At 44.0% G+C, this 20,136-nt stretch overlaps 1 long non-coding RNA gene across 1 annotated transcript in view; it reads right to left on the bottom strand.

The window, feature by feature from the left end:
* The window catches only part of LOC309387230, a 32,355-nt gene extending 12,455 nt beyond the window's left edge, over positions 1–19,900 (bottom strand). The window contains exon 1 of the long non-coding RNA XR_014174563.1: positions 19,420–19,900. This is a non-coding gene — a long non-coding RNA (uncharacterized lncRNA). The remainder of the gene's footprint in view (positions 1–19,419) is intronic.
* Between the last annotated feature and the right edge of the window lie 236 nt (positions 19,901–20,136).

Below are 20,136 nucleotides of genomic sequence, written 5' to 3' on the forward strand. Positions count from 1 at the left end.
CGTAGGGACGTGTGTGGTAGGATGCGATCCTGCAGATAACTAGGTCCTATGCCATGGAGCGCTTTAAAGATGGTAATCAATACCTTGAAACGCACCCGAAAGGCCACAGGTAGCCAGTGCAGCTCACGCAGGAGGGGTGTTACGTGGGAGTATCTTGTACTCCCCATGATAACCCGCGCGGCTGCGTTCTGAACTAGCTGCAGTCTCCGGATGCGTCCCAAGGGAAGCCCCATGTAGAGGGCATTGCAGTAGTCCAGGCGAGACGTCACCAGCGCATGAGTGACCATGCGCAGGGCACTCCGGTCCAGTAGGGGGCGCAATTGGCGCACCAGGCGAACCTGGTGGAACGCCCCCCTTGCCACGGCTGCCACATGGTCCTCCATTGACAGCCGGGCATCAAGGAGGACGCCCAAATTGCGCGCCCGTTCCACAGGGGACAGTTGTTCTCCCCCTATGGCCAGCGATGGTGTCAGCTGGCTGAACCGAGGTGCCGGCATCCACAGCCACTCGGTCTTGGAGGGGTTGAGTTTGAGTCTGTTGTCCCCCATCCAGACCCCGACGGCTTCCAAACACCGGGACATCACTTCGACAGCCTCGTTGGGGTGGTTTGGGGTTGAAATGTACAGCTGAGTGTCATCAGCGTACAGGTGGTACTCAACCCCAAAACCACGGATGATCTCACCCAGCGGCTTCACATATGCATTGAACAGGAGAGGCGAGAGGACCGACCCCTGTGGCACCCCACAAGTGAGTGGCCTCAGGGACGACCTCTGCCCCCCTGTCAACACACATTGCTTCCGGTCGGAGAGGTAGGAGCCGAACCACTGCAAAACGGTGCCTCCGACTCCCATCCCCTCCAACCGGCGCAATAGGATACCATGGTCGATGGTATCAAAAGCCGCCGAGAGGTCTAATAGGACCAGGACAGAGGAACAACCCCTATCTCTGGCCCTCCAGGGATCATCGACCAACGCGACCAAGGCTGTCTCTGTGCTGTGCCCGGGTCGGAAGCCGGACTGGCGTGGGTCTAGATAGTCGGATTCGTCCAGGTGTCGTGGGAACTGCTGCGCCACCACATTCTCAACAACCTTCGCCAAAAAGGGGAGGTTGGAGACTGGACGGTAATTAGCTAGCTCCATTGGGTCGAGCGAAGGTCTCTTGAGCAAGGGTCTCACCACCGCCTCTTTCAAGGCGGTTGGTAAGTATCCCTCACCCAATGAGGCATTCACCAGGCCCAGAAGCCAGCCTCGTGTCACCTCCCAGGCTGCCAGTACCAGCCAGGAGGGACACGGGTCCATTGAACATGTGGTGGGCCGCAGCCGTCCACGCAACCTGTCCAAATCCTCGGGGGTAACAGAGTCAAACTCCTCCCAGAATGGTCTCTCAAGACTCGCTGTTGACGGCTCGTCTGGTCCACTGACGGAGGTCCATCCGCTCCGGATCTGATCAATTTTGTCCTGAAGATATTCCCCAAACTCCTCTGCTCTTCCCTGTAAGGGTGTCTCCCGCGTCCCCTGCGATAAAAGGGAGCGGGTCACCCGAAACAGGGCGGCAGGGCGGTTATCTGTGGACGCAATAAGGGCGGCACAATGCCTACGCTTGGCCGCTCTTATTGCCACAAGGTAAATCTGCAAACAGGCTCTTACCTGTGTTCGGTCAGATTCGGAGCGTGAGGACCTCCACCTGCTCTCTAGACGTCTCCTGTGGCGCTTCATCACCCTTAGCTCCTCAGTAAACCAAGGAGCCCGGGTGGGTCGATGCCGCAGGAGAGGTCGCAAAGGCGCAACCCGGTCCAAGGCCCCAGTCGTCGCCCTATTCCAGGCAGTCACTAGGTCCTCGGAGCGGGAGCGGGACAGGGCTACAGGTATTGGCCCAAGCTCCGTCTGGAATCTGTCCGGTTCCATCAGGTGCCTGGGGCGGTACCAGCTTGTAGAATCTGGCTCCGCCTCCTCGCGGTGGGGGATAGCGCCAGGGAAGTCCAGCCGGAGGGATGAGTGATCTGACCATGACAGGGGCGTGATGACTAAGTCCCCTATTCCCAGATCACTCGTCCACTGTTCAGATACAAAAATGAGGTCCAGTGTGTGGCCCCCTTCGTGAGTGGGGCCCTGAACTAATTGGGTCAGGTCCATGGCCGTCATGGAGGCCATGAACTCCCGAGCCACCTCAGAAGCCGCTCCCGTCGATGGCAAGTTGAAGTCCCCCATGACCAAAAGTCTGGGAGTCTCAACTGCCGTCGCTGAGATTAGCTCGAGGAGCTCGGGCAGGGCTGCTGATGCATAGCGAGGAGCCAAGTATACAATCAGCAAGCCCCACTGCCTCCCTGGGCCCCAGTTCACACCAAGGGACTCACACCCGGGTATCTGAGGGACAGTGAACTCCCTCGGCTCTAAACATTCCCGAATAACCACCGCCACCCCACCACCCTTACCCAGGGCCCGGGGCTGATGGAATGCCCAGAAACCTGGTGGGCACATTTCCATGAGGGGTAAACCACCCTCGTGGCCCAACCAGGTCTCCGTTATCCCTGCAAGGTCTAGCTCCCCCTCTGAGATCAACTCATTAATGAGGGGGGCCTTGTTGGTAACAGACCTTGCATTGCAGAGCATCAGCCGCAGGCCCTCGCTCTGTAGTTCCTGTCCACCTAGACTGCAGGGGTTGGTACAAACGACCGGGCGTAACCAGCAGCCACGGTCTCCCAACCGACCTTGGGATCTTATCCTGTCCTCGCATCCCCTCCTCCCCATGACCGTTGTAATAGGACAACCCTCTGCTCGAGTGACCTTTGTTTTCCCCCCCTCCACCGCATCCCCGTCCTTCCTGGACTCACCTGTTTGTCTGGCACTGGCTCTCCTCCCGGTCTGATTGGCCCTCCCCCCCACCCTGGAACCCCCTAAAAAAGATAAAAAACATTTTACTAAAAATCCCCTTAACTTCCGGTTCCTGCACCTACAACTGCCTTTGTAAACCTGAGAAAATATAAATATAACACATTTTTTAAGGGCTGAAGAATTGGATAATATATAGCCTATTGTAAATATAAGGTTGAGTAATAGCACTTCTTTATGTTACAAGTAAATAGTACATAGATTGTAATTCATGGGCTGGCTGTAGTCCAACAGAAAAGTTTTTTAAGTCCTGAAAAAGGTGAATAGTGCTGATTTTTAAACAAGGGAAGGAAACATCCTAAAAAGTGTTGTTCATTGTTTTCATGGTAGAAGTCATTTTATGTCTTATAAAACATATATCTGGATGGAATAAATAATCCTGAACAATGAGTTAGTTTTAATTCCGTTTTCTTTAAGACCTCATGTTTAAAGTAATCTCAATGTCTGCTAGACATTTGTTTCTTATTAAAAGCTCTGAGACAACACATCGCGGGTTTTTGAAGTTTCTCTGACTTGATACGCAAATCATATTACAAAAGTCTATCTGAACTCTTTTAACCAGAGACACTGCATAAATTAAGAGTCTGAAATGTTGAATTCTGCTTTCAAATGTACATCATGTAATTTGAGTCAAACAATATTATAAAATGTAGTTGTTGCATGTGAGACAATGCATTGTTCTGTCATTAGGTGTGCTCTTGATAGGGAATCCTTGCCAAACCCAGCTTCTTCATGAATATAAATGGCTCGTTTCAGATGTATTGAACTGAATACAGAGCAATCCCATTGCAAAATTTCTCTAGAAATAACAAAGAAAAACTAGTGGGATCTGGCAGCGCATTGAAAATATTTTTTCAATAAATTATTTTTCAAATTGCCACTAAGGAGCTGCACAGACCTGTTGCAACCCGATATTTCATAGAGGCAGTTACCGCCACAGGATTACATTGCATGTTAAAGTACAGCACACATGCCCTATCTATAAGGCAAGCATGTGTGAGACTGAGTGATGCATTTCAAAATGATACATTAAATGGCTATAATCATGGAGTAACAAAAATCATTTCATGTCTCTATAAGCAGAACAATATAAGAATGAACAACTTTTTTTTTCAACCTCCCTGTTTCAATGTAGTGCCTTAGTCTAGTTTATTTGCAAAATACCAGTTTCTTTACAGCCTCCCTCCCTGGGCATCTTGGAAGGAATGCGTGGGGAGAAATTGTGGGTTGGATTCACTCCATCTTCCCTATATTGATGCAAAAGAATGTAACTACATGAGTTACAATATCCCACATGGTTATAAAACCATGCTTTGGTAGGATTTCTGATCATATGGAATAGAGTAAGCAGGAGATGGATAGTGTGTTCCTACTTCTCCCCCATCTTTTCTTTCGTCTTTCCTGAAAGGAGTGACTATGTTATGGATATTCCAGCAGTGAACATGCTTCATAGGTGGCATTCCATAAATTGAACATACCATTGCAGGAGTAACGCTCCCATGATGGTACAGATAAAAGAGCAATGTGCTTTTATTTTTACACTCACATTCAGATCTACAGCTCAGGCGAATGTATTCCAGAAGAACAACTTATAAATGTTTAAGTCAAATCAAATTAATAAATAGCAAACATTCTGGCTTGGCTGTCATATATAAGCAGTAAGATTACAAATTATAATTATGAATATGTCAAAATGGGTGGCTACAAATACTAATAATAATAACCCAAAGCCTCTGGAGCATAACCTGAATGCCATCAGCATTGATAACATCACCATCAGTCAATTGCAAAAGGCAGCTTTACTCAGAACAGTTTATGTACTTTAAAGACCATCCAACAACTACATCTCTTTATCTCAGGTCCTGGGAAGGACTTGATAGGTGGATAAAAATGTGAAATCCAGTCTAAACATCAGGATAACTGTGTGATGAAACATAATAGTAATAATGGAGGCATTCATATTTGTGGTCATTATGATGAATCCCCCACACTTGTCCATTTACTTAACTGTCAATTACTATACGGACACTTCCACACCCCCTCCTTTCCACCTTTCAGTCCCTTACAAAAACTGGAACTTGATTTACAGTCAACCTTCACTGACTGCAGAGGGGTTGGCTTCAAAACACAGAGATATCTCTGCTGATGAGCAGGAGAGTGCAAAAGCTGCAGCTCAATCAGGCTCAACTTTCCTGTCTGGAATAAGGGGAAGAAAACCTTACCTCCACTATACCCCAAAGGTTACAAAGCAAATTGCTCTGCCTCCCCACTTCCCCGACTTTCAATGCATGTATTTATGTAAGTCTGGTGGTTTATTTATTTAATTAATTAATTCAGTGTTGAGGCCGCCTGGCTCTGGGTGACTTGCAAATAAAAGAAAGAAGATATATCAAACAGAATGCAACTGACAGGAAGACCAATTATGTAACTCAAATAAACCAAAACCCAAAGGGACTTGGCCACCATGCTATTCCAAGGCCTGGGAGAACAGCCAAGTTTTTAACAGTTTACAGAAGGTCCATAAGGTGGGAGCAGCAGGGCTCTCTTGGGGGATGCCATTCCAGAGGACATGAGCTACTATTGAGAAAGTACTTTCCTGGGTTCCACATTGTTTAATTGACAGGACCCAGAGCTTTTCCCCTTCTTCTTGACCTCACTGGGTGAGCAGAAATATACAGAGGCAGATGGTCGTTCAGGCAGCCAGGCCCTTTGCCATAAAGGTCTTTATAGATGGTAACCAGCACCTTGAATTGCACCTAAAAGCCAGCTGGTTTCTAGCTAAGCTTGTGAAGCAGTGAGGACATGTGCGCATAGCAGAGCAAGTCAACAAATGCCTCCTGATTGTCTAAGAAAAGAATCTAACAGTTGTTAGACTGCCCCCCCCCCCAAAAAAAAAACCTTGTAAAAAGTAAGCAAAAGCAGTGAAATCTCCCAAAGGATTTCTTGCTTCCGTGTTGCACTTTCTACAGGGAATTAAAGAGCCGCTTTCACTTATGAAGAGGAAATGATAAAATGTCAGCCCCAGTGAAACTGAGCCTTGTCAACCAGTTGCTGTGATCCCTGTTAAACGTTGCCACAATGCTACCTGGGGAAGATGGAGGGATTAAGTTCTAGGCAAAGCAGGGAAAGGACCCAGAAATTCAGGCTGGCTTGAGCCCAGGAGCAGAGAGGTGAAGGGGAGATAATTCCCTCTGATTGAAAGGTAGATCATCCCAAGGGCTGCAGGTATGCAATAATTCCAAAGGGAGAAAAGAAAAATTCAACTCAGCTCTTAAAACAGATCATGCTACAAGATCAGCCAAGTGTGGAACTAAATCCCCTGTTCAGCAAAATAGTAAAACGGCAATACACAAACGACTCCAAAGCATCATGAGAGTGGAGGCATTGCCATGCCAAATATTAACTTTCTGAACCAGAACTAAGTTAGGTGGGGCGGGGGTGGGGGAGAATAGGCAATGCTTGCCAAATGTTTCTTTCTACTCCTGTTGGTGACTTTATATAATCCTTTCTCACCCACCCAAAGATTTAAGGAGATTATTAATATCTTAATTGCAGTGAGGCGAATGTTATGATTGTTTCCTGAATCACAAACAAGATCAACTAGTTCTGCCTGCTTTTGCTGTTGAGCGCTGGATTCCCCATGGGCAGAGCTGACCCCCTGTGGAGCAGCAAGAAGATTACATGGGCCTGCATGGGCAACTTTCCCTATCCTGACACCCTCAAGATGTCCTGGGCTATTATCCCCAGGATCGCCTCTTCTTTATCATCTAGTAATAGTTGCATGCCAGGCAAAACTTCCACAAGTGTTGAATTCTCAATATTATAACCGCTGCTTGGGAAGAGTAGATTTCTGCTTATAAAGAGTTAATACACTAAATTCCTTTAAGGACATCTCGAAATGCTTAGCATGCTACCAGACTCAGGAGATGATAGTCTTGGGGGGAAAAACACAGCAGCACATATTCAAATTCCACCAGAAAGCTGCTACTCTTTTATGGGGGGGGAGGGAGGGAGAGAGAGGGGGGGCTGATAGGCACTTTTTAACAGCAGCCTAACAGGCAAATGTTCAAATTCATAGCTTTCTTCAGCCTGGAGGTTCAGCTCCAGAATGGTCCAGAGATCCATGATGGAAAAGAGATCCATTCGAGGGTGAGATTCTACTGGTTTAAACCAGTTGGAGTAAACTGGTAGCTCCAATCATCAGCTGGAAGTGAACCAGTTCGCTCCAACAATGAAGTGGTTGAAGACCCTCCCCTGTGTTTAACTCACTATATCTTCTCAGCTGAAAGTTGTGGCAGAGTGGATTGCACTAATGCGGAATATACTTTTTATCAAAACTCTGCACCCAAAGCGTGCAATCACCAAACCAGTTGTTCAATCCGTAGGATCCCACCATTGCCTTCACATCTGGAGAAAGTTACCGAACTCCTCCAGGGACTTGAAGAAGTGGCGGAGGGGCACACCCTTCCAGATCTGAAGCAGATGAATGGAACAGCTTGGCTGGAGTGGCAGGAAAAGATGCTATTTGCTGAACTGTCACTTCAGCTATGGAAGAAAGAAAAAACCCCACACAAAGTGAGATGCAAGAGAGCCTCATGCAGCCATTCTGACCCTCTTTTTACTTTTTATTTATTGCATTTATTTATTCAACCACCTTCCCAAAATGAAGGTTACTGACACAGAAACTAACCAACACATCAGATCGTGCGAGTGCATACTATTTTAGGGGTTAGCTCCTCTATCATCAGAAAAAAAAATATTGTTAGTGAATAGGGGTTGGGAATTGTCCTCCTAACACTGTTATTTCTGAATTTTTGGATTCAGGAGAAGTGGACAAGTTTGTACTATCTCATTTTAGGAACTTAGGCCAGGCATAATAAATGTACAGTTGGAGTGCAGTGAAGGGCTCCACAAATGAACAGGAGGAAAAAAGGAGGGCCAGGAAAGAATTGTATGTTATAATTTTCTTTATACTTCTGTAAGGTGCAGGACTAACAGACCTGGAATGTAAACAGCCAAGTGAGCCAGAATCCTTTGTACACCTATGCTTTAGTCTAATGATGCTCTAGATTCTCGCAGACTAGATCTACTCTACCAGGTTTTACTGATGACAAGTATATTCTTCTAAGTAGATAGGCATATGACCATGAAGTAATAATCCAATATTTTAAATAACCTGATCCTAGGGGTAAGCATACCAGTGGTTGGTTCCAGATGCCGTTGCAACCGGTATGGTGCAATGGGGCCTAGCGTCCCCCACATGCACATGCATCGCGAGCCTGTGTCCTTACCTCCGTGACGCCTCTGCAATGCTCCAGCTGCTCAGCGGAGCGTTGCGCAGGCACTGAATACTCCTTGCGCGGAAGCGCTGAAGAGCTCAAATACAGGTAAAGAGCTCGGGTGGGCGGGCAGGCCCTCCAGAGCACTCTACCGGAACAGTACCCAGTGCTCTCAGCAGGCACTGGTACGCCCGTACTGGTGCGTACCGCCTGCAACCCACCACTGAAGCATACCCAAAATGAAATTCCATTTAAATTCCAAATAGACATTTATATAATTGCTATGTATATTATACAGTGCACAACTGGCCATTTTGAAGTGACAGGGTGCTTGCTTCAAAAGGTTAATAATATAACAAAGGAGATTTAGCTCTTTGCCCCCAATGTATGACATTCAGGCTTTATTTTGCCTTCAAGAGATAAAATGTTCCTTGTTTTCATTTTCACAACTTGGTTATAAATACATCTGGCTGATGGCGCAATGACTGTTCGCCTAGTAAAGAATGGGAAATAGCAAACATTTGTTGTCCCAGCACAGGTAAAACACCTCCTTGTAGGTGGAATTTTCTTAAATTAAGGTGGCAACTGAACTAATATGCACTTTGGATGTCTTTCAATAGTTTGTGTGTGCACAAATGCAAATATGTATATTAGAAATGTTCTATACACTTATGTTTCCTCTGCCAGTATGTTATATATTACAAAGGATGACTTTATAATAGAGATGTTGGGCTTGTAGTTTAATTTTCTACTATGGGCAAAGTCTTTTGCTTCTGGGAAATCATGGAAGATAATTTTCCAGAAATATATAGAAAACAAAATATTCTATGCTTTTGTTGAAACAACCAATGCTTTAATCTTTCCCAGCCAATGTCATTACAAATTGTAGACTTATTTTTTATCCATAGAAAGTTTGGCACGAGGGGGGAAAAGATACACACAAAGGAAACAAGCAAAATGTTACAAAGTTTTGGTATTTATGTAGTTACTTACCAAGCACATCTAAATTATATTAAAGTAACCAAACTATCTTTACAATCCTCAAGGCATGTCACAACTTTTGAGCACCCACTAATGTTTGGAAATTGAAAGTTGAAAAATTTAACAAGTCCTAACTGCACATACACAGTCTTATAAACTTTTTAGCACTTTTTCTCTGAAATCTCAAAATTATAGATATTATAGTGTTAATTTGTTCTGGGCATGCTCAGTTTCTACTTCCTGCATGGCCAGGAAGCTATTGAGTCCATCACTATATCTCAGTCTAAACTACCTCACAGGATTGTTGTAAAGAAAGAAGTGAGGAAACCATGTTTAATGCCTTACAGAAAAGGTAGGACATTTGTATATTATATATATATAATATATACTTCTTTCTCACTTTTCCCTCATTCAGCAATTAGAGTGTGAGGGTGATTGCCAGTCGCTTGATTTCTGTCTATCTTCCAGTTGAAAGTATTAAGCACTAAGTTGTGGAAAAAAAGAAAAAGGTCTACTATTCATAAATATCACCATGGATTTTTCTTTCTTTCCAGCCTATAATCATCTATAGTATAAGAGATTCTCAGATGGAAAGCAAAGAAAAGGCAGGAATTGCAAAGCTTATTTGTAATAAAACCCACTGACTTCAACAATACTGATGGATTTGTAATGTGTTTAAGTCTGCAGATGTCCTGCCTAAGGATTAGCAATCAAACCTGTCTGGGTTCTCATCAAATACAGGCTAGTCATTCAGATTAGTAATGTAGGAATGCAGGTGGTCCTCAATTTACAACAGTTCATTTAGTGACCATTCAAAGTTACAGTGGCACTAAAAAAAGTGACATGACCATTTTTCACAGTTACAACCTTTGCAGCATCCCAATGATCGTGTCATCACGATTCAGATGCTTAGCAACTGGTTCATATTTATGTCGGTCACAGTATCCCGGGATCATGTGATCCCCTTTTGCAACCTTCTGATAAGCAAAGTCAATGGGGAAGCCGGATTCACTTAACAGCCAGGTGACCAACTAATCAACTGCACTGCTTCAATAACACCTGTGGCAGGAAAGGTCATAAAATGGGGCAAAACTCACTTAACAAATGTCTCATTTAACAACAGAAATGTTGGGCTCAATTGTGGTCGTAAGCTGAGGACTACCTGTATCTACATATCTGGCTAAGATGCTCCTCGGCTACATGTCAATTCAGACGATATATAGATGAACACATTGCTATATAGTCAGGCTACCACATCTGAGCTGTCAAAATCTGGACAACCATCAGATGGCCACAAATAATGTTTTGGCCAAATCTGGTAGCTGTGCTACACAGAGAACTAGTATGCAGTTAATAGTGTTGGATTTTAACTATTATGTTAAAGTAGTAGTTTAATTACTTTAAAGTAGTGGTAGTATAACTACTTTAACTACTGTTCTTCAAATGTTATTTACTGTGTTCACTATGCTGTCAGCTAGAGATTGTCAAAATTTGCCAAAAACCCAGTAAAGCTTTTGGTAAAATTTATTTAATAAATTCTATAGCTAGAGATGCAATGCTTTGGGGGAATTGGGTCAATCCTCTCCATTGGCTCTCATCCTAACTTATACCAGGGTAACAGTCAACTTTTGCTTTTAAGGGTAGCGATATAAGTCCAGTTGCAACAAGCAGCAGGATCAATCTTGTAACACCTTGACACAAGCAAAGGTCGTTATTATCAGCTTTGTTTCTTTACTGTTCCAGCAAGTTCATTGGGAACTTTAGTCTAGAACTGACACTAACCCAACGGACAGATGTTTTAGAGTTGTTTGCCACAGCCACAGGCTCTTTGCGCAACTTTTCACTTAATTTACCATTTGAGCAACTTTATTTAGAATTTTGTGGAGGAGGGGGGTGTGTGTGAGAGAGAGAGAGGGAGAGAGGGAGAGAGGGAGAGAGAGAATGTGTATGTGTGTTAGAGATAGAACGAGTATGAGGAGAGAGAGAGAGAGAGAGAGAGAGAGAGAGAGAGAGAGAGAGAGAGAGAGAGAGAGAGAGAGAGAGAGAGAGAGAGAGAGAGAGAGAGAGAGAGAGAGAGAGAGAGAGAGAGAGAGAATACGGCTGCCCCCACAACCTCACAGCCCTTCGCGTGGCAGCGGGGTTGTTTGCGGATGAGAAGAAAGATCGATGTTCAAATAACTGGGTGGCTCCGTTTGCTAAAGTCAATATGCAATTATGCAAAAGGCTTTGGTAATGCGGTGACCGCACAGAGCACGGTACCCGCCTTTGAGAGCGGACCTGCGCCTCCGGTTTGCTTCAGGGCCCCCATCTCGGCGCGCTTGATCACGGCCATTTGTTGGCTCCAACGAGCCCTCTGCTGAAGGCTGCGCTCTCCATCTCCCTCTGCCTTTGAAGATCGTGAGCTCTTTCACACCCAGACACTTGGCCCTTCTCTTCTTCCTCCCTCCAGTCGTCCCCCCTCCCTCCGCTCCCTAGACCCTGCTTTCCGGACGGGGGCTTCTTCTCCTTTTTTTTTAAAAGTCTCACTTCGGTTCTGGCTCGTCCGACGGCACTGGCTTTTCGCATCCCTCCGCCTCGCGGCTGCTGAAACCGGTCCTTCATTCTGAATATCTGGATCTGGGACACATGGAAATGTTATCTAGATGTGTGTGTAAGCAAAACTCAGCTGGGGAAATAGGGCGGGGGGATGTGTGTGTGTGTGTGTGTGTGTATGTGTGTGTACCGTGCTGGTACCTGCACGACAAAATCCTGCGCGCCCTCACATTTTTTCACACGCCTCTAATCCCATTAGCACACCTGAAATAATAGCCTCGGTGGGTGACAAACACCGCCTCCTTTTCTTCCTTTTGCCGCTTAGTGGAATAAAAGTGAGGATTTCTCAAAGCGGCTGCCTGGGTGTTTTGTTTTTCCTTACATAGGAAAAGGAATTCAGACCCAGGATCAAAGGTTGGGGTACTCACCACATTTTTCTTGAAAGTTAGTCCTACTGAACTCATCGCAGCGTCCACCCAGGGTGTCCTCTATTGATATGCAATGAAGAGGAGGAGGAGGGAAGGCGATTGGGAATCTCACCCCCACCCCTGGTTCTCCTCTCCCAACTTAGCAGAAAGCCAGCATCGCTTTCCTATGCTTGTTTATTCCAAGTTAACTCCCGCTGTGTTCCAGTAGGGTTTACTCCTGGGAAAATGATGTATAGGGTTGCTTCCTGGATCTTTCTTCCCATTAGTAAAATATTACTTGGAAACAGAGACACTGCCTTGGAATTTACCTCCCAGGCTGCATATTTGAGATGAACCACCTTCTATTTGAGCTGGCTGATTTTATCTGAAAGATATTTCCTGGTGCAGAAGGCCCACTGACTTCAGTGAGACTGGCTGAATTGGCCTTAATTAATATACTGCCCGAGGTGATCCCATCATACTTATCTCTGATAATGGCTTGATCTGCAAACCAGTTAAGGGACTGTTCTCCTAAACATTAATTTAGGAATAAACCTGTCAAAGTTCACTGAGCAGCTCTGTAATCTCCAGGACCCTGCATTATTTGGGCTTTGTTAGACAAGAGTGCAACTAAAGTGTTGCATTTTTTTTAAATCACGGTTTAAAATAACATTCTGCCTTGTTGGCTTCTTCTTCTTTATCTCCAAAAGACTTTATCTCATATCCATCAAGGGACTCCCAAGCCCCATTTGATGTGCAAGGACCTGGCTTTTAAGTGGCTCTGCTTATTTGTGGCAACAAAGAATCAAACTTTGCTGCAGTTAAGAAATCGTTTTAAGGGTTCTCTAAATATATAATCTGAAGGTTTAGAAAATAATTTCTACCAGATTAAATGAAATGGATTTATGAGAAGGCCTGCTTATTATGATGCCCCCCAAACCTCTTGGGGCCTTTTTCCTGAATGAGTTTTATGGAATGTTGTGGTTTGAGTTTCTGAAAATCAGGATTTCTCTGTCTACACACATCCCCTTCCTACAATATTCTTCTACCTCTTTTTACTTTGCTAAATCAGTAACAACTGAAGAAACTTTTCTACCTCTGAGGAAGCAAAGAGACAAACAACGGGGGAAATTGTTACAAGCCTTTTTAGCAATGGCAGAGAAACCTATCTGATTCAGTAGGGCTGGTTCAGCCATTTGGGATCAACAAACATGTTGAAAAAAAGTGTTAAAATGACCACAGGATTGCTGGGAAACAAATTAAAATCGATGGATGTTACTCTGCCTGTGATTGAACTATTTTCATTGAAACTCCCAATTCCAGCCCTTCCTTCTATAGCTATTTCCAAAGCCACTGCATCTTCCCCAGTCAATTTCTCCAATGTCCCATTCCAGAATGTTATCTTATGACACTTCTTTGAGTTTCTCCAGCTAGATGAAGCAATCTCTTCCACAAATCAAGAAATAAATAGGGTAAGGTAAGAGGAGTAGAAGGAATATTAGAAATAAGATGATTCTGAATTGATTCCTGGAGGTGGGAAACAGATATAAATTCTTGCCCATATTCAGTGGTATAGCCCCTAAGAAGGAGGCTTATAGGCAATGATTTTGAGATGGTCTGAATCAGAGACCACCATGGGGGTAATAGTAACTGCTAGTTTGGATAAGTAAACAATGTAATCAGTCATTATTGTTTTTCTTGACCCTGCCCTTCTACAGTGGACAATTTCATTGGAAGAACAGTGACTTTTCATACACCAGGAAAAGGTAGAGCAAAGCAAATTTGCTGTGGCTATTTACCTCTCTCTAAATCCCAAGGAACATTCCTCCCCAGTCACAACCCTTAGGCATATCAGTTTGTGTGCCCGGAGGAGGGGTGGCTGGGTGCATCAATGGTAAGCCACCCAGACTTACTTCTGCCCCATCCCATCAAAAAAATAAGTGAAGCGAATTGGCATTTCCATGGAGAAAGTGGGGGAGGAAGTTGCAGTGTCTGTGAGACTTGCCCTGTTAGTAGATGTTTAGGACCGACAATGAGAAGAAAAGAACATATCGATCTTCACCCCTTACCTTTAAATTAACATGCTGCCTTAAGTCTCATTCTTGTGATTGATGCCTAGGGTTCAATGTTGCTGTAGAGTAACTTCTAAACAGACCCTGGCACTAATGAAATTTTAGCCTCCCCCATCCCTATCAGATCATAAAATAAATAATGTTATCAGACAATATATGACTGACTGAACAAAAAAATAACAATATATTGGACTGGATATATTCAAATCAAAAGTGGTAATATTTCAGAGGTTTTTTTCCTTATTGAACCCAACAGACCCTACTTCTGAGTTTAGGGGCATGGAAGATTCTGAGGAGTTAGAAAATTAAAGTTCCTTGTTGATGGGTAACACACACACACACACACACACACACACACACACACACACCACGAGTCCATAGATTATCCCCAAAGCATCTTTGTATATCCAATACCTAAAACCTTTAAAAAGAATTTGCATTGGTTGTTCTGCACTGGTAGTTACAAATTACAGCTGATTAAATACTTTCATTTTTAAAAAGGCACTTGAGATGGATTAAATCCAGAGAGATATTAGTGACTCTGAGATTACTCTCTCTGTGTGTGTGTATATATGTACAAATGTCTAAGAATTTATAGAATTGAAATTTCATTGAATTTTAAAAAATACAATAACCCAAGTTCAAATATATTGAGATATTGTGAATTGCTCACACAATTATTACAACTTCAAATTCCCTTATCTGGAAGTGAAGTCTTACAGAATGGAAAGAAGGTTCATCTACCAGGCTGAAGTATAAATGCTTGACGTTGGGTTTTGTTTTTTAAAGAATAGTTTACTTTCTCTTTAAAGCTGTTTTGTAATGTAGGTTAGCACAAGAATAAATTTAAGTAACTTTCCCCCTTTTTAATTAAAAAAAACTGTAGGGAAACATTCCTCCCCCTATGAATACAGTGTATTAACCAACATAATTTATTTGGTGGAAGGGCACATTTGAAAACATATTAAGTTTCTGCTTCATTGTAGGGGAAATTTTTCACTTTGTCCTGGGCAGGTGAAATTATTTGGAGAGAAGAGAGGCCCCATGGAGAGTATCATTTTTAATCTCACCCTTTTCCTTTCTCCCCCAAAGTCACCTTTGAATGTTTCATAATTTCCCAGAATGTATTTCAAGTGATCAGCTTTTTTCCCTTATTTAAACTGAATAGATGCATTTCAGGAAGTAATAGGCTGATGTTGTATTAAATTACGGCAGATAACTCCAGCTTTAATATATCTTGTCTGCTTCTGGCTTGTTTTAATATAAAGAGGCTACCGTCTCCATCATATTTTCACTACTGATTTCCCAGTAAGAGCAACCCTTCCTATTCTTCAAAGGCCACTAAAAATATACAAGATCCCTCCACCCACCCCGGCATGTCTCCCAACATATATGAAGATATAATGCCATTGAATAATAATATGCTCTTGCTGGTGCCCACTTTGAAAAAGCAAACACAAAATACACACTGAGTTCAGCAAGATTTCAACCTAAAGATGTAGTTATTCGTGAACATAAAGGGCACTCCAACTTTCATCTAGGAAACATGAACTCACACAAGTAAATTTCCAAATGCCTTTTTCCCTTTTATAATAATTAGTTTCATCACACTCAGTTTCTTTCTCGGTTTTATTCTTTTTTTATTTTTATATTTAATATGTATATATTCCTTAGGATACAATTCTCTACTAATTGGTGTGTGTGTGTGTTACATCTTGTTGAATTCAGAGAAGATAGGACGTGGGTTGTGAATTACCCTGCCAGGTTTGTCCATAAACTCCAAAAGCAATAATCTTAATTGTTTCCATGTTATAATTTCCAGCACACCAGTATATTCTTTGGCTTCAGTAATTCTACCTTTCTTTTTTTAAAAAAAGAAAGATACATATTATAAATGAAGCTTGGGTGGCTGATTACTCAGAATACCCCTTAAACAGTATCTCTGGCTTTCACTGACTATTCATATGTTTCGTTCAGCCACGTTCTAAGTAAAAATGTCCTCTCTACCTTCCCTCCCCACCCAACCCAAAAAGTTTTGTCAATGGCTGTTGTAGTTTTACCATCGTCCAGTAGACGGCGTAAACGCTCAAGCCTTCAAATAAACATGCGATCCAGCGGGTTTTGTTTTAAATAATGGAGACAGCCGCATTTTAATTCCAGAAAGTATTATTATTATTATTATTATTATTATTATTATTATTATTATTATTATTATTATTATTATTATTATTATTATTATTATTATTATTATTATTATTATTATTATTATTATTATTATTATTATTATTATTATTATTATTATTATTATTATTATTATTATTATTATTATTATCCATTAATATAATTGATGCCACTGCTTGGAAATATCAATATTGTATAAAAAGTAGAGGGGATGCTCCAACCACCACATATTATAAACTAGATGAATCTTCAGTCATATTTAGCCCTCCGGTTAAACTAAAGCACACCCTCCCAAGACGGTATCCTCAAAACCTCCGAAAAGAAGAACTTCAAGAGATGGAAGTGGTTTAGAGCTGTGTTGTATTATCGCCTCTTTATGCGGTCATAGAATTTTCTCTTGTAAAAAAAAAAAGTTAAATGTTGTCCCTGAAATTTAAATCTATCAAGAAGCTGATCAACGGTCAGATAATTTCCAATAAGTCATAACGGCTTTCTATAATTCTGTTTGAACTGGGAGGGGGCGGGGGGGAGGGAAGATAAACTATCAGGATTTTTTTCTATATGTAAAAATCAGGAAACTTAACATCTGTGCCTTCCTCTCAACTTTCTTCGAACTGCAATTTCCAATCCCATGTCACATTTCCAGAAATTAAAGGAAAACAACAAACAGCAAAAGCAACAAACAACAGAACAACAACCTGCAATCTCTCCAATTTGACTTGAGGGCAACTCTCTCGGGGGTTGCATATTGTCTTCACCAGCACCCCAAGTGACAAACGTCCAGGCCAGTAATAATAGTAACTCATTCCCCAGTTGGGGGCGGCGAAGGGGGGGAGGAGGTTGTTGTTTAAGTGTAAATTATACCAGTAGGGTTCAAAAAGTTTTTAGATGGGGAGTAACATTTTTTTAAAGAAATGTTTTATGAAGTCCTCCATTAATTAATAAAAGACGGTCTATAACTCCTGAAAAATGGCAGACCTGGTCATTAAATTGAAGAGCCTTTTATTGCTTTTTCTGTTTAGTCATTCACACGAGCGCGCGCCCGCGCGCGGTCCGTCCGTGTGCCCCCCCCCCCCACTGTCTGCCTTTTCCATCAGTCAGCCCCCCCCCCGCGCCGCATTCGCTCCTTGGCGGAGGGGGAGAGAGATTCAGACATTTTAAAGCCCTAGAAAGAAAACGTACTTTTGCAAAGTATTGCAAAAAAAAAAAAATCTTTATCGGGTCCCGCTTCTTCAGTCAGAGTGTTTACTAAATTCAGTGGCCTGAGCATTTCGCCTCCCTCACTGTCCCGAATGGCCAGCCTGACCTCTGATTGACTCCTGAACTGGACTAGGGCTCTTTGTTTTCCCAAGTCGGAATCCAGTAAACAAACCATCTCTAACCCTCCGAGTCCCGTCTTTGCTTCGCAAACGGCCACTCGCTTCATCTTCACTTAATCTCCTCTCCACCCCCGCTGAACCTCCCTTCTTTTTCACCTCCAGTTTTGCCCTCTAATGGATCTTTAAATAGTTTTCTCTCGCGCGCTCTGCCATTCATTCAGGGTTTTCTGGCTTTGCTTTTTTTCTTTTCTTTTTTGGGTCAGGTCCCTGCTATCGCTCCAAGTCTTATCTCAGCATTCCTTCATTATCTTTATGCCCTGTTTAAAATCTGTTTTCTTCTGTTTGTTTTTCCACGTTTCGTGCCCTAAAATCTAAACACCGAAGGATCGGAGAAACGGAGCGGATGGCCCACGAGGGGCATTTAAAGGGGGGGGGGCAAAAGCCACTAGGCTACCGGAGCGAGGGGGGGGAGGCTGTGCGGTCCCAGCGGGCCACCCCACATCGTAGGGAAGCATGTTTTGACTCCCACTCGAAGTCATGGATGGTCGCATGAAAAGAACATCTTTGGGGAAGTTGGAAGTCAGGGGCGCCCATCGTTTGACTGAGTTTTTTTGGAAATTAGGGTGATTCCTCCAGAGCAGAATCTGAACGAGCCGCTTCGGGCTGTTGCCTCCGACAGAAGCAGCTGGAATCCGAAGCACACTCATTGGGAGCAAGCTCAACTCCCCTCCTTTTGAAAACCTCCTCTCTGCCGCCACCCCCACCTACCATACCTCGGGACTGAAGCCCTCGCGGGACAACGGGGCCTTTCTTTTCCTCCGGGGGAGGCCTGCGGAGTGCTGGCAGCATTGAGAGACTCCGAAGAATTCCCCCTGGGAGGGCCGCGCCCCCTGGACCATCTCCTTGCAAAGTGGGACAGAGAACGGCTAGGGTTGCCCTTCGCCCAAAAGTGTGCCAGCGCCTGGGAAGCAGGCTAAACTGGGCTTCGTGGAGGCTTCGGCCGGCATCCACTTGCTCGCCTTCAAATGGCCGAGAGGCTTTTCAGCCCTTTCCCACGTGCGGGGGTGGGGGAAGGGAGAGGGGGCCGTGGGCCGAGTTCCAACTCCGGATCCTCCAAAAGAGCCATTTCGTGGTTCCCGGGCCTCAGGTCTGGGGTTGGATGGGGTCACAGCCGGCAGGGGAGCGGGAGGCCGAGGGCCCTCCTAGCTGCATTTCCTAAAAAGGCCATCTAGTCGAAAAGCTTGGGTCGCTGGGGTGGAAAAGTAAAAAGGTCGCAGAATTGTCTCCGGGAGGTTATGGAGCTAGCGAGGAGCTGCCCGTTTCTTTTCCCGCCCTTTAATAGATGATTAATTGCTTGCCCGGCTTAGTCTTTTTATGGCCAGTATATTGCAACTCGAGACGGCTACGGCGCAATTGCTCACAGCAAGCCTCAACAGTGGGGGCTGTTTGCTAATTGTAAAAAAAAAAAAAAAGCCCTTATCCAGAAGGAGCTTTGTGCAAACAATTTGTCGTCCTACTGTAATTACACTGTAAAAGTGCTTTCACCTCAATTGGGGCACTTTCGTCTGGGAACTTTGACAGGGTAAAGGGAGCAACAGCATCTCGCCCCCCCCCCTCTGCCTTGTGCAGAAGGAGGGCATGGTTTGGGATTTAGTCACCTAAACTCAACCAGGGCAGCCCCGTTCTGGGTAACGAAAGCAAGCAGGGCAGTGACAGCTGTGGTCCAGTTATTCAGGATGGGAGGATTCACACAACCTTACCTGGGGAGCCTTGGCGATGATGATGATGATGATGATGATGATGATGATGATGATGATGATGATGATGATGATGATGATGATGATGATGAAAATTGCATTGGCCGCAGGCGGTTCGGAAAACTATTGTATTTTCCCGGGACATGAGCCGGAGGGATATACGGGCCGGTTTTTTTCGGAAGGAAGCTTAAAACTCACGGACAATAAAATTTGCCAGTAAAAACAGCAGCGGGGTCGCTTTCTCTTCTGTCACGGCTATAGGGGAATCCTTTACACACACACACCCAAGACATCCCCTACCCAGGAATTCCTCCTGAGTCACTTTCAAGCCCAGGTCTACAGTGGTCTGACCCCCAAGAATAGATCAGTGACTGCTGGATTTTGCGGTATGCCCTCCACCTCTTGGAGTGATCTTGTCCATGCCAGGTCCTGGTTTTCTTTCCCCGAAAAGCCTAACTTGGCGATGGTTGTCATTTGCTCTCTGGTTGCCTTGCCAAGGAGCCCTTTATATTCTAGAGAAAGTGATAGGCAATCTCTCTATCAAATACCAAACCTTATTATGAGCAAAGAAAACAAGTTTATTAGGTATCTTTATCACCAGCTAATACAAGGGTAATAATTTGTTGCCGTTACACATCGCATCCTTTCACTTGGGGGGGGGGGGGAATCGTGATCTCCCACCTCAGCCTTAAAACCCACATTTTATGGCAAAAAAAAATC

This window comes from Natrix helvetica (genome assembly GCF_964273705.1).
Source record: "Natrix helvetica genome assembly, chromosome: 2".
Taxonomy (NCBI): domain Eukaryota; kingdom Metazoa; phylum Chordata; class Lepidosauria; order Squamata; family Natricidae; genus Natrix; species Natrix helvetica.